At 36.1% G+C, this 12590-nt stretch overlaps 1 protein-coding gene across 6 annotated transcripts in view; it reads right to left on the bottom strand.

Moving 5' to 3' along the window:
- The window catches only part of KLHL13 (kelch like family member 13), a 198236-nt gene that overhangs the window by 77498 nt on the left and 108148 nt on the right, over positions 1-12590 (bottom strand). The gene's annotated exons all lie outside the window — the stretch shown is intronic.

Below are 12590 nucleotides of genomic sequence, written 5' to 3'. Positions count from 1 at the left end.
AGGAAATTGTAGTCAGTGTAGTTGAACTATTTATATTTCATATCTAAACAGCTGACCAGATATGAAAATGAGAATTACATACATCTTGAGCTTAGTTCCGGTAAACTGAGCAGGAACGAAGTGTTCATCTTTGGAGCAAAGGTGGAGTGAGACAAATTTTAACACCAGGAAGTCTGACTCAGGAAAACAAAAAGATGTTTACCTTCAAGTAGCCTTATTTTTTTAGGGTCACTATCTTGCTATTTGTTATATTATCTTAATTTTTTATCTTTAATTATTCCCTCTCTCTTGCCCATAGTAGCCAGTCCTATCTTTTTTTCTTTATCAACTTCCCAGGAATCTACCCCATACTGTTTTTTTAAACAAATGAGCTACTTCAAAAAATACATATAACTCATCTCCTTGCATTACCCATGTTCAATCTGTCAATCCCATTGCATCTAGATTGCTCTTTTAAAATAAAACTACACGTGATATAAACGATCAATGAATGTTTTTTTCAGTAAGTATGTATTTATTGAATTCGCTACCTGTTTGGTACTATGTTGGGTGACGTGGATGCAAAGGTGAACCAGACGCAATCCCTAGCCCTCAGGAAGTCCATAAACTGAGTGAAGGAAACAGGCATGTATTCTGACAATACAAAACACAGTGTAGAAACTTTAGTGATATAAGCCTAGCATTCTACAGTAACAGAGGAATAACAAAAATTCCATTGCAACTGAGGCTGAAGAATGAAGCATACATCAAGTGAACTCTAGAAGGAATAGCCTGTGTAAACATAGGAACATGTGAAGGAGTATAACATGTTGGAGGGATCAGCAAATTCTTCTATATGACTGGAAAGAGTTTAATATTACTGAAAAGTGGGTACATAGTGTTGAGTGGAGTAGATTTTAAGGTATGCAGAAACCACATCACAGAAAACCGTGCATGCCAGAAAACAGATTTGGATTTTATACTGTGGGCTATGAGAAACAATCTGTTGAATGAGTAGATCAATCAAATAACCAAGTAACAAAGCCTAGCACTAAGAACTCAGAACATACTAGCCAACCTACTCTTTCAGTTTACTGTAGTAAATCATAATACCAACTTCCAGTTCTGTATCTCACAGCTTTCTTTGTTCTTTCTCACCTTTGCTCCAGAGGTCCTTGTTGCATGGAATCTCTTCCCCACCTCACTTTCCTGAACTCAACCTATTCTTCCAGATCCAGCTCAAATTCCTTTTTGTTTCTGTGATATCTTCCATGGTAATTTGAGTCTATGGTTTTAAAAATATTCTTTCATTACAGGGACCAGAAATCAGGCATTCTTGCTAATGTTTAGCACTCAATGTTCAAAAAATCTTTTTGATCTTTTGCCCACAAAATAAAAGAAGATGGTGAGAAAATCATACTAAGGCAAAGGTCAGAGCCTCAGGATAAGTAAGCAGGTCCCTGAAAGCCCATCTTCCCAGACTTCATAGTGCACACTAATCTTAGTAATTTCTTTCACCACTCTGAGCCTGAAAAGGCACAAACATGAATTGTAAAGAGAGATGGATCTGTGTTGGGCAGCAACTTTAAGTAACTATACAACATTGCTGTCTGTATACCTCACAATCCTGGTTCAAAAATTCCAGGGAACTGATGAGAAAGGGATACCAATAGAAAAGTTGAATGATGGAGCTGTGACGTTTGGAAAAAGAGAGCTGTAAGTGGAGAGAAATTATTATTGTGCTTTATTATTCATAGTAAACCAAGATAATTCACCTAAAGATCGATATAATAAAAGGAATTCATGAATAGCTCTAAAAGGGGTGAGTGGGTGAGTATAGGTGCTTAAATATAGAAGGTTCAGAATCTCCAAGGGTGAGCTTTAATAGGAGGAAATCTAAGTGTGAGAAAGGGGTGTTTTAAAAAGGATTATAATGTTAGCTGGGAGATTAGGATAAGAAACTCTCAGAGAATCATGTCCTTGGGTGTAAATATTTACTATTCTCTCTCTGTGGAACCACATCCCATTATGCTCACTGTCAAATACTCAGTAAGTACTCAAGCTTTCGTTGATTTTGGCACTTAGCATTCAGCTTTGTGTCATCCTTTTTATGTATGCATAATCTCTTAGATTTATGCCATGATGCAAAAACCATGGTGCTTTCTTTTATGTAGACAATAAAAGTCTTTCCATCTTAGTCAACCATTTTATGTTAAAATGGATTAAAACATTCTGCCAATAATCTCAAAAAGTAGTTAACACTTAAAAATATTCTCTCAATGACTTAAAGAATTCCCAGATAAAAGCTCTCTACACCTTCCTTCTTTTTTATTGAGTGAAAAAACTGACCAGTTGCCTTTCCACTAACTTATAAGGAATAAAAAGCAAGTACAGAATAAAAGGAGAATGTGAGTTTGTAAATGTGCCACATTTTCCAAGTAATCTTCATAAAAGGGCAGTACTCGGGGCATATTAAAATGATTTAATCAACTGCGTCTTCAGAAGAATGTTTTTAAACTGGGTATCAATGGAACTATAGATTTTAAAACAGAGAGAAAATGTGCCAGACCATTTCCTCATTTCGTTTTGTGAAAAACAGACCAATTGACAGATTATTTCCTTTAGGCCTGGCAGAAAAACCTCATCAACCATTTTATATTATATTTTGACTATAGTAGGTATTTTATCCAAATTCACATAACTAGTTCATCTCTAAGTTGCAAAAGCAGAAAGGAGGTAGGGGTAACTACCTCTTGAAAGTCCACAAGTGTCATAATATTAGTGATTATGATGACCTGGTCAATATTAGTCTAGTATAAATAACTCAGTTACATGACACTTAAAATACCATTGTGTTATCACATCCACAGCAATACTCTTTCCCTTTCTTCTGATGTATGTAAGATGGCTCAGAACAGGATGAGTTAAGTGGTTTATAGAGTTTTCTGTCCTACCAAAATATCCATAGTGATAGATTTTGAGAATCATTGGTCTAAAGAAGGTTTAGCCAGGGGAATTTATATTGGAAGCAATTGTTCATACTCTTGCTCATATTTCAAGTGATTTATCAAATTTCAGTAGATTACCACTCAATCTGATGGGGGAGATGGGGATCAAAGGAAGTAAAATGAATGGAATTGTCATTTGCTGTTACTAATAACTGCTGCCTGCATTGTCACTGAATTAGGAAAAATGGCAAAGAAGGCAGAAGACCAAAGTCTCATAACCTCCCAATCCTAACTGAATGAATCAGAACCATCTTATATATTTCTAAAATGGAACAAAAATCAGGTCCTACCACCATACTGAACCAGAAATGATAGACAGTAACTCACTAGTAATTCAAACTACTTAATAGGTATGAATTATTCAATATTGACTATGAAATATACCAACTTATATTTACACACCTAAATCTTAAATCATTTGCTGGTTAATAGTCAAACTGAGAATTTGAAAGGGCCAAGATATATATGCCAGCAAATTAGGAAGTTTAAAATTTTTATCATGTTAGTTTGGAAACATAGAAATAAGCTAAATGACATTTCAAAGACTAAAGGGCAGACATAGTGGGTTAATGAGGAAGTAAGAATTATTTTCCCTCCTAATTTTCCTATCCAGATACTCCACAAAGTATTTTACTTGCTTTAAATGTCAGTTTAACCTCAGCCAGCAGAATTCCAAGTAAAAGTTTATTCTGCGTCTTTATTTTTAAGAGTTTCATTTTCATTTTCAACCTCCTGAGGTAGGCAATGCAGGTATTAATAGTCCCATTTTTCTCATGAAGAAACAGAGTTGTTAAATTACTTGACTCAAGTGACACAGCCACTGAGAGAAGTGGAAAACAATAAACCATGTATCCTGATACCTAATTTGGTGTTTATTAGTCACCTCTGTATTGTATTAATATTTACATTAATATTTGTTTTATGGGGAAAACTACAAATATGACTCCTAAACACCGTCCCTCGAAAAAAAAAAGGCCTTCACATACTAAAGTTAATGGTTGGAGGAGGGAAAAAGAAAAAGTTAATGGAAGCTACAGGATACCTATATGACAAAAGTTACATAAATGATCAACCCATAACTGTGCCAGAAATATCTTCCCAATGCTACTTCCACAGAGCTCCCTTTCATCTAACAATTAGCAATTTCTTGGCATACATTTCAAACATCTCACATACTTCTTCATGCCTCAGTGGCTTCAGATCTGATTCCACTTGGAATTCTCTGCCCTTCTAGTCTATCAGGCAAACTTCTAGTCATGTTTAAGTGTTCAAGTAAACTTCCCTCAGTGAAATTTTCCCTCATATCCCTTAGAAGATGCAGGTAATGGGTTTGCTATCCTCCTGTGGTACTTTGAATATTATAGCTCCTGTCTCTTTGGGTTAAAACTGCTTCTATGTCTCCCTAGACTATAAATTCCTGAGAACTGAGGTTGGGCCTTCCTTATGTTTGTATTATACCTAACTCAGTGCCTGTCACACTGAGGCAATTTTGGTGAAATCAAGCCAGCAGAGGTAGGTTCTTCCCTCCTCCATGCCTAACCACACTTTTCCGATAATTGAATAAGAAATTATTAAAGGGCCTTTTCCTTCCAAAACTAAGATTTGAATAATAAGAAAACATAAAATGTTACAACTGCAAATAGTATACCTAAATGGCTCCTTTTGATGTTTGCATGGCAGACCCTATGTGTGCCTGGCAGGGTGCCCAGCATAGTAGGTATATAACATGAATATAGATGAATGGGGATGGTAGGGAAAATGGATCAATAGGTGACTGCTGAACTGAACTGAGTAAGAAAAACACTTAGCTACCATAAGGAAGGGAAATGTCAGTAATCAGTTTTCTAAGTCAAGATAGAACTGGTAAAGCAAAGGAATGCATTTTATTAGTTTGTCACCACCTAGGCCAGGGGAATATTGAAAAATGAAACAATATCTCCCAAAAGCAGTCATTTTTGTGAACTGGAAAACTAAAAGGACAAAAAGTATATTCTTTGGACTGTTAGATCCTATTAAATTACTGTTGCAATCAGTGATGATGAAAGAGTAAACCACAAAATCCAATTTTGACAGTCACTGCTCCACTAGATGGAGCAAAAAATGAAATGGCAAATTCTAACAAGCAAGTCACTGCACATCACCAATACCTGGTAATGTAAATGGTATGCTGAGCAGTCAAGAGCAAAATACACAAATGACACACAAGATGGCCCATTGCTAACAAGCCCTTTTAACATTCAAAATAGAGAAAAATAAACATATTTGATTAAAGATCTATGAATACTGTTCCAATGAGAGAATTATAATTAAGGCTTAAGGAAATGTCTCGAATCCCTTTCTCACCCCATTTTCTGGCTTCTCCTGTATGCAGACTGGTGGAGCAGAAATATCAAGGATATTTGCATAATGAACAATATAAAGAATAAAAGACAATGGGATTCCCCAAAGGGAAGAGCTTATGTACAGCATGGTTTAACACGCATAGATTAAGGAGTGGATGTGAAAGTTCCTGCAGCTCTGAGAGCTAACTGATGCGGATTATTAACCAATATCTCTAGTGTGTTTTGGGATATGTTTGGAAAGGCTGGAAATTTTCATTAAAAAGGAAAAAATGTCTTATAAATGGGAGTTGTGTTTTGCTAACATTGAATTTGGGGACACAGAAACATAATGTATAAGCCCTTATGTGCTAGTTGGGAATATAAAAGTCATAAAAGCCTCTAGGAGCATTAATCCTGAAGGAAGGTTGACTCAGGAGCCAGGGAGAACAGACAGCCAGGGAGAGAGACAGTAACAATTAAAGGTGAATGCCCAGAACCATGAAAAATGGTAGCCAGAAATATGATTCTGCATAAACCAATCACAAGCCAAGAGTAAACATAATACTCCATCACTTCCAATTCAAAATTTAGAATTCATTAGGCCTCCTTTATTGCTTTCATCATCTGAAGCTTTTATTCAAAAACCTTCCATGACTACTTATTTCTACGGATGTATATGTAGACTCTACTTTCAAGGTCCCCTCAACCCCCAGCCCCACCTTATCTATTCAACACTATTTCCCATTACAGGTAATCCCAGATTTGCACACAACTGAAAAACACAGTACCACCATACCCAGAACTGCTACAGAAGTTATTATTTAAAAAATTAAACAACTTGCAGCCTATAGTAAACCTGTGAAGAGGAATACACAAGAACAATTTGGGGGAAGAAGGTGAAGAAAGGAAAATTAGGCAAAGCTCTTGGCCAAATCTTTCCCTGTCTCAAAATACCTTCTCTTACAGTGAAACTCTCTCTCTGCCTCTCTCTCTCTCTGCAACCCTCACCCTCCTCCCACATTGTTTGCTCTGTACCAGTGCCAGAAATTCCAGCAATTACAGGTTAATTTGAGCTAACAAGAAGGCTGTTAAAATTACAATAAGTACAGCTGCCAGGATGAGGTGGGTATCAGTTATTCACACATTGGCATGAATCAGTTTAGTCAAGTTTCTTCAAATAGCAAAGAGCTATTGCCCTGAGGGAATGAAGCAGGCTGGAGGTAAGAGAGAGCCTTTTAGAGCCCTAGCAACATTGGGTGGGGTTCTGTTTCAAGGAAGTTAGCAGCATGGGGTGCCTTGAGGGACAGAGAAACTTTCTCTTAGAGATAGAGAAACTGAAATGTAAAAAAGGGTGCAGAAAGGGTCATGGGAGAACAACAAAGCTCAATTTCCTCTGTTACACTGTCTTCTACCCCATAATCCACCACACCTTTCCTGACCCTCTGCTCTCAGTTTCTGTAGCACTGCCCCTGGGATAGTTCACTATTAAGTAGGTTAAATACAACATTTTGAGCTGGCTAGAAACCATGTATATTACGTGTCATGTCCAAACAAATGATTTCTAAATAAATCTTTAGAACACACCCTGCTTATTGGTCATGATCTACTTGTACTTTTCAACATATACCTTCTCCCCATCAACACACACATACACCCTAATTAGACTGGTCTCTTCTCTGTTTTGTTAAGGCTGTGTTTGTTTTTTTCTGTCACCATCCATTCAATTCATAAAACATCCCTTTTCATAGTAAATTGTGGCCATCCCTCTGTTCACACAAGTACTGCCTATTCTTCAGTTCTAAATCAATCTCTACTTTTTGAAGTCTAATTTTATTACCTTCAACACTCAAATGCCTTTTTCTTCCTATACTCTTGCAGCATTTACTACATAATGTTCATAGTTATTTATCCTTAGGTGTTTTCAACTTAGCTTCCCAAATAAAGACCATAAACCAGCTTTCTACAGGCAGAGGCCATTCAATCATCCACCCAAACATTTAATAAGCATCTACTTTGTACCTGGGGCTGTGTTTAAGGTGGAAGTTCAAAGCTTAGTAAACCCAGTTTCCCACCTTCAAGGTGGTCACAACCAGGGAACATCAGGTTCAGTCACAGTACTATATGAGCTGTGCTATAAATGAGGTATGTTCCAAAGAATATAAGTGCACATGGAAAGCCCCAAGTGGACTACCACAGAGGATCAGGGAAAGTTTCACAGAGGTGACATCTGAGCTGAATATTTCAGAATAAGCAAGAGTATGTCAGGCAGTCAAGTAAGACAGGGGATGGTTAGGAGAGAGGGTGGGGGTGCAAGACTAGCTAAGACACGATTGCAATTGTGACAACATAAAATCTTAAAGAAAGGCAGTGGTAGTGGTGACATTCAAAAAGACTTTTAGGAGATAAAATTGACAGCATTTACTGACTGGAGATGATGATAATGGCTAACATTTGTTTGATCACTTAACATGTGCTAAGCAGTGTTATAAATGGTAAACCCATTCAATCATTTAACTTATTTAATCCTTACTAAAGCCTTATAATGCAGTTACTGTTGATATCCCCATTTTACAGAAGAGAAATTGAATACATAGGAAAATCAAATGACATGACTAAATGTCACTTGAAAGGTTACACAATGTATAAATATCGAAACTGGAACTTAAACCCAGGCAGTCTAGCTCCAGAGCAAACATTCTCAAGCCCTCTACTACTCTACCTTTAAATGGGAAACTGTTAGGGAGAGAGGAAGCCCAGAGGACTGCCAAGTTACTGAGAGAGAAAAAAGGTAGAGGCAAAAAGGACCACAGTACATGAAACTTGAATACATTACCTGTTGCATTTATTAAGTAATTTTGCTCCCTGTTCCTAATTTCAAAAGCAAATTTTGCTCTAAAATGATTTCCCACCAATTCCCATCTTTCCATCAACCACCAATGCCAATATTAAGTTGAGGTTTTGTTTGCTCTCATACATAGAGTTTAGTTTAACTTTCCCCTATATATCCTAGCATCTTGCTTCCTCCCTCCCTGTCTTCTTTTTTCCCTTCTTTCCTTCCCCTTTTTAGTGACAGGGTTTTTTCTGTCACCTAGGTGAGAGTGCAGTCATGTGATTATGGCTCACTGCAGCCTCTAACTCCTGGGCTCAAATGATCCTCTCAACTCAGTCTCCTGAGTAGCTGAGATTACAGGTGCTTGCCACAATGCCCACTACTTATTTTATTTTTTTTTTTAGAGATGGGGTCTTGCTATGTTTCCCAGGCTGGTCTTGAACTCTAGGTCTCAATCAATCCCCCATCCTCAGTTTCCCAAAGTAATAGGATTACAAGCATGAGGCACTATACCCAACAGCCTATTCTAACATTTTCTTGTTTGGTAATCAAACCAAACAGGTACCTGGTCTTAGCCTCAGTCTGCTTGTCCTCTGTTTTCTCACTGGGTACATTCAGCTTCTCCTTGAGTTATTTATAGATTTGGCTTATCACCTTTAGGCTGAGAGTTTTTCCTAAGGCAAAAGTCACATCTCATTAAACTTTGATAAACAGCAACTAGTGTCCAATATGTACTCACTAAAAATTGGCCAGGCACAGTGGCTCATGCCTGTAATCCCAACACTTTGGGAAGCTTAAGTGGGAAGAGGTCAAGACTAGCCTGGACAACATAGTGAGACTTTGTAAAAAATTTTTTTAAAAAAATAGGCAAAGAGAGTGGTACAAACCTGTGAGGGAGGCTGAGGTGAGAGGATCACTTAAGTCTTAGAGTTCAAGCCTGCAATGAGCTATGATGGTGCCACTGTACTCCAGCCTGGGCAACAGAGCAAGACTCTGTCTCTACAATAATAATAATTATAATAATAAAATAAAAATGAAAATTAATTGGCTTAAATATAGAATAAAATGTCTCTTTGAAGTTACCATTTTTCATTCATTTTTGAATTGCCTTCATTTGTCATATCAGTGCCATCTTTCTTATTTACTTTTTCTTTAAAACTTACATTTATCTTTAAAGGAAAACTTATTACTGCAAATAGGAAACTATTATAATTTCTCATAAAAAGAAGGCAACTGTGAAAATACTTAACTCCTGTAATAAGAAATGCTTATGCACAACCTAACATTATCCTATTCCTCATACAATGTCACACGTAATCACACTACTGGGTAAGGTTTGTTTTAAATACTGAGGTGAAATCTACATAAGATAAAACGAGTGAATTTTTTAAATGTTTTGTTTTACTTTAAGTTTCAGGATACATGTGCAGAACATGCAGGTTTGTTATATAGGTATACGTATGCCATGGTGGTTTGCTGCACCTATCAAGTAAACAATTCAGTGGTATTTAGTGCATTCAGAATGTTGCACAACTACCCCCTTCTATCTTGTTGCAAAACATTTTCATCAACCCCAAAACAAAACCCATATCCATTAAGCAGTTGCTCCCCATTCTCTCCTTCCTGCCCCCAGCATCTGGATCTGCATTCTGTCACTCTGGATTTATCTATTTTAGTATTTCACATAAATTGAATCATCTAGTATCTAATCCTTTGTGCTTAGCTCCTTTCACTAACATATTTTGGAGGCTCATCCACTATACAGTATATCAGTACTTCTAATATACTATACTATATGGCTGAGTATTCCATTATATGTAGATACCACAATTTATTTACCCATCCATCAGTTAATGAACATTTGAGCTCTTTCCACCTTTTGGCTTTTGTGAATAGTTCCTCCCTGTGCATGGGTGTACATTTGTTTGAGTATAAGTTTTCAATTTGAGAGGATAATACCTAGGAGTTTCTGAATTTCTGGGTAATATGAAAACTCTATGTTTAATTTTTTAAGGAACTCCTCAGGTAGATTTTGTACAGCACATTTTGTATTTCAAAAAAGCACAGGATTGAAAGGTTTCACACACATTTGTGTCTCTACACATTTAACATACAAGGAAAGAGGTTCATTCTCATCATACTTAAAAAAATACAAATTTCAAATACTTCCATCAAATTAGTGTGATAGTTCTTTTCTTTGCAGTTGGTCCTTCTGTAACAGTAGCAGACAATTCAGACAATTTACTAAATTTGGTCTTCAAGTCTGTCTAAAGATACATGGCTAGCTTCATCAAAAAAAAAAATTTCCCTCACAGTCTGCACCTTTACATTTTAAAAATTCAATTTTTATCCATTGATCCATGCTGACCTCAACAACAAAACAAAAAAAAGAGCACAGGACTGATTCCAATTTGCAATTATGTATGCTATAAATACTTTGTATATTTAAATATTACTATTTTCTGGGAGTAGAATATTGCTGTATCTATGAAAAGAATGCAGCAATACATTCTTGGACATGCCTGAACACTGCACCAGTAATTCATTTGGTCTGGGTGAAGTGCTGTTACCTGAATAGCCTTAGCTTCAGCAATAATGTCTATGAAATGACAAATACAATATACCAGACATTTTTCCTAATCAGGGTTAAAATAAGTAATAAATCTATTCAAATTGTGTTAGTCTGTCTATTTCCAGGGATACGTATACCACCAGTAGCATGCACATAATACTTCAGAAAACACTGATCAAATCACAGCTATTAAAAAAAAAAAAAGCTATATGTGCTGTGTTCACATATTTTATTTGCCAAAGAAACAGGATGTTTCCATCTCATCTGCAAAAAGATAAAATATAGATTCATCAAAAAGCATTCAGAACTAAAGAAGGGTTCCTAGTAAATCTGAAGACTCATCCCTCTTGACTTTCTAAGATAAAAGATTAAGTGTCTTTGGTGGGCATCTCATAGAATCCAAGTTATAAAGGCAAGTGCTTTTGGGACGATTCATAGTTGCTTGCACTTTGCATCATCTTCCACTGGGAGATGCACTCACCCTGTGATTTGACACGATACTTTACCTTCAAAGAGTAACCACCTCTAATTTAAATAGTATGCTACATTTTTTTGTACAGTATGCCATCTCACAGAATGTTTTAAGCCCACTGACACACCCTCTTATGGAAAAAAAAAAGACATTGAGTCATCCATTTTTAACCAAAACATTTCCCTTTTTCAATATAGAGATTATTATATAATCTATTCTAGTTCTCAGGTGAGAAGTATTTTACCATCTTTTCAAATGTAGATATCCATTAATAAATATAAAAATAGAAAATACCTGAAAAGCAACATAAAAATATAATTTTCTATCTGTAGATTTTACTGCCATTGAGTTTAAAATGTAACTGGAGATAGGTTTCAATTAAAAAAAAAAAATGAACAAAAATCTGTCTTCAAGAAAAATATTTTGAAATCAGTCTAAGATATAATAAAATAAAATAATGTAAGAATATAAGGATGATTGTAAAGATTCAATATAACAGTACATGTAAAGTTTATATCACAAGGCTCATCTGTGCCACAATCATTTAACAAATTGTAGCTAAGGTCCTTCAAGGTCAGATGGTTCTCCTTGGAAATAATCCATGAATCCTCGGGCCACAATTAAATTCTTATTGTCAGGGCTCCTGTATCCTCATTTTTTCCCCTATTTTAGCACCCAGCACATTAAGCCTCACCTAATAATTCTATGTATTGATGTATCTGTTTTATTAGGTTTTAAGTACCCCTGAAGGCACATACAAAGCTTTTTAAATAAAACATAATTGAAAACATGGAAAAGAAAACTATTTAATAAACACAAGTAATATCACCAATTTTGTAGGGTACTCTACTAATTACAAAGCACTTTCATGTCCTTGATTTCATTCATTTATGATCTTTTATATCTCTGCCTCACCAAGACAGAAATTGAGGCTCAGAGAAGCCAAAGGCAAAGCTGGGGTTGGAAACTAAATGTATGAAAGCAAATAGATGGAGAAGGAGAGAAGACTGAGAACTCACAGCGAAGGTGATGGGACACGAAGATAGAGAAAGAGAAACAAATACATAGGTACACAGAGATCCCATGGGAAGAACAGCTAAACTTCATTGGATTTTGAGACATTTCTCTAGAAGATATTTGAATTTTTCAACTACAGATACAACGGTATCATCTTTTAAGGATTGCTTTGTCAGTGATACATGGTGGCTCAGAGAGATCTTTAATTGGTTGCAACTGTCTGGGTCTAATCAGGAGAGAGAAACCACACAGTAATTTGAACAGGGAGAGTTGCACATACGGAATTATTAACTATGACAGAGAGTTGGAATAACAGCAAATTGGAATGATGAGAAATTGGCTAGCAATAAGTAAAGAGATTCTAAAACACACAAGAATCACAGATATCTAG

Source organism: Saimiri boliviensis, chromosome X, assembly GCF_048565385.1.
Source record: "Saimiri boliviensis isolate mSaiBol1 chromosome X, mSaiBol1.pri, whole genome shotgun sequence".
NCBI classification, from domain to species: domain Eukaryota; kingdom Metazoa; phylum Chordata; class Mammalia; order Primates; family Cebidae; genus Saimiri; species Saimiri boliviensis.
This window is presented reverse-complemented; position numbering and strand designations above follow the sequence as displayed.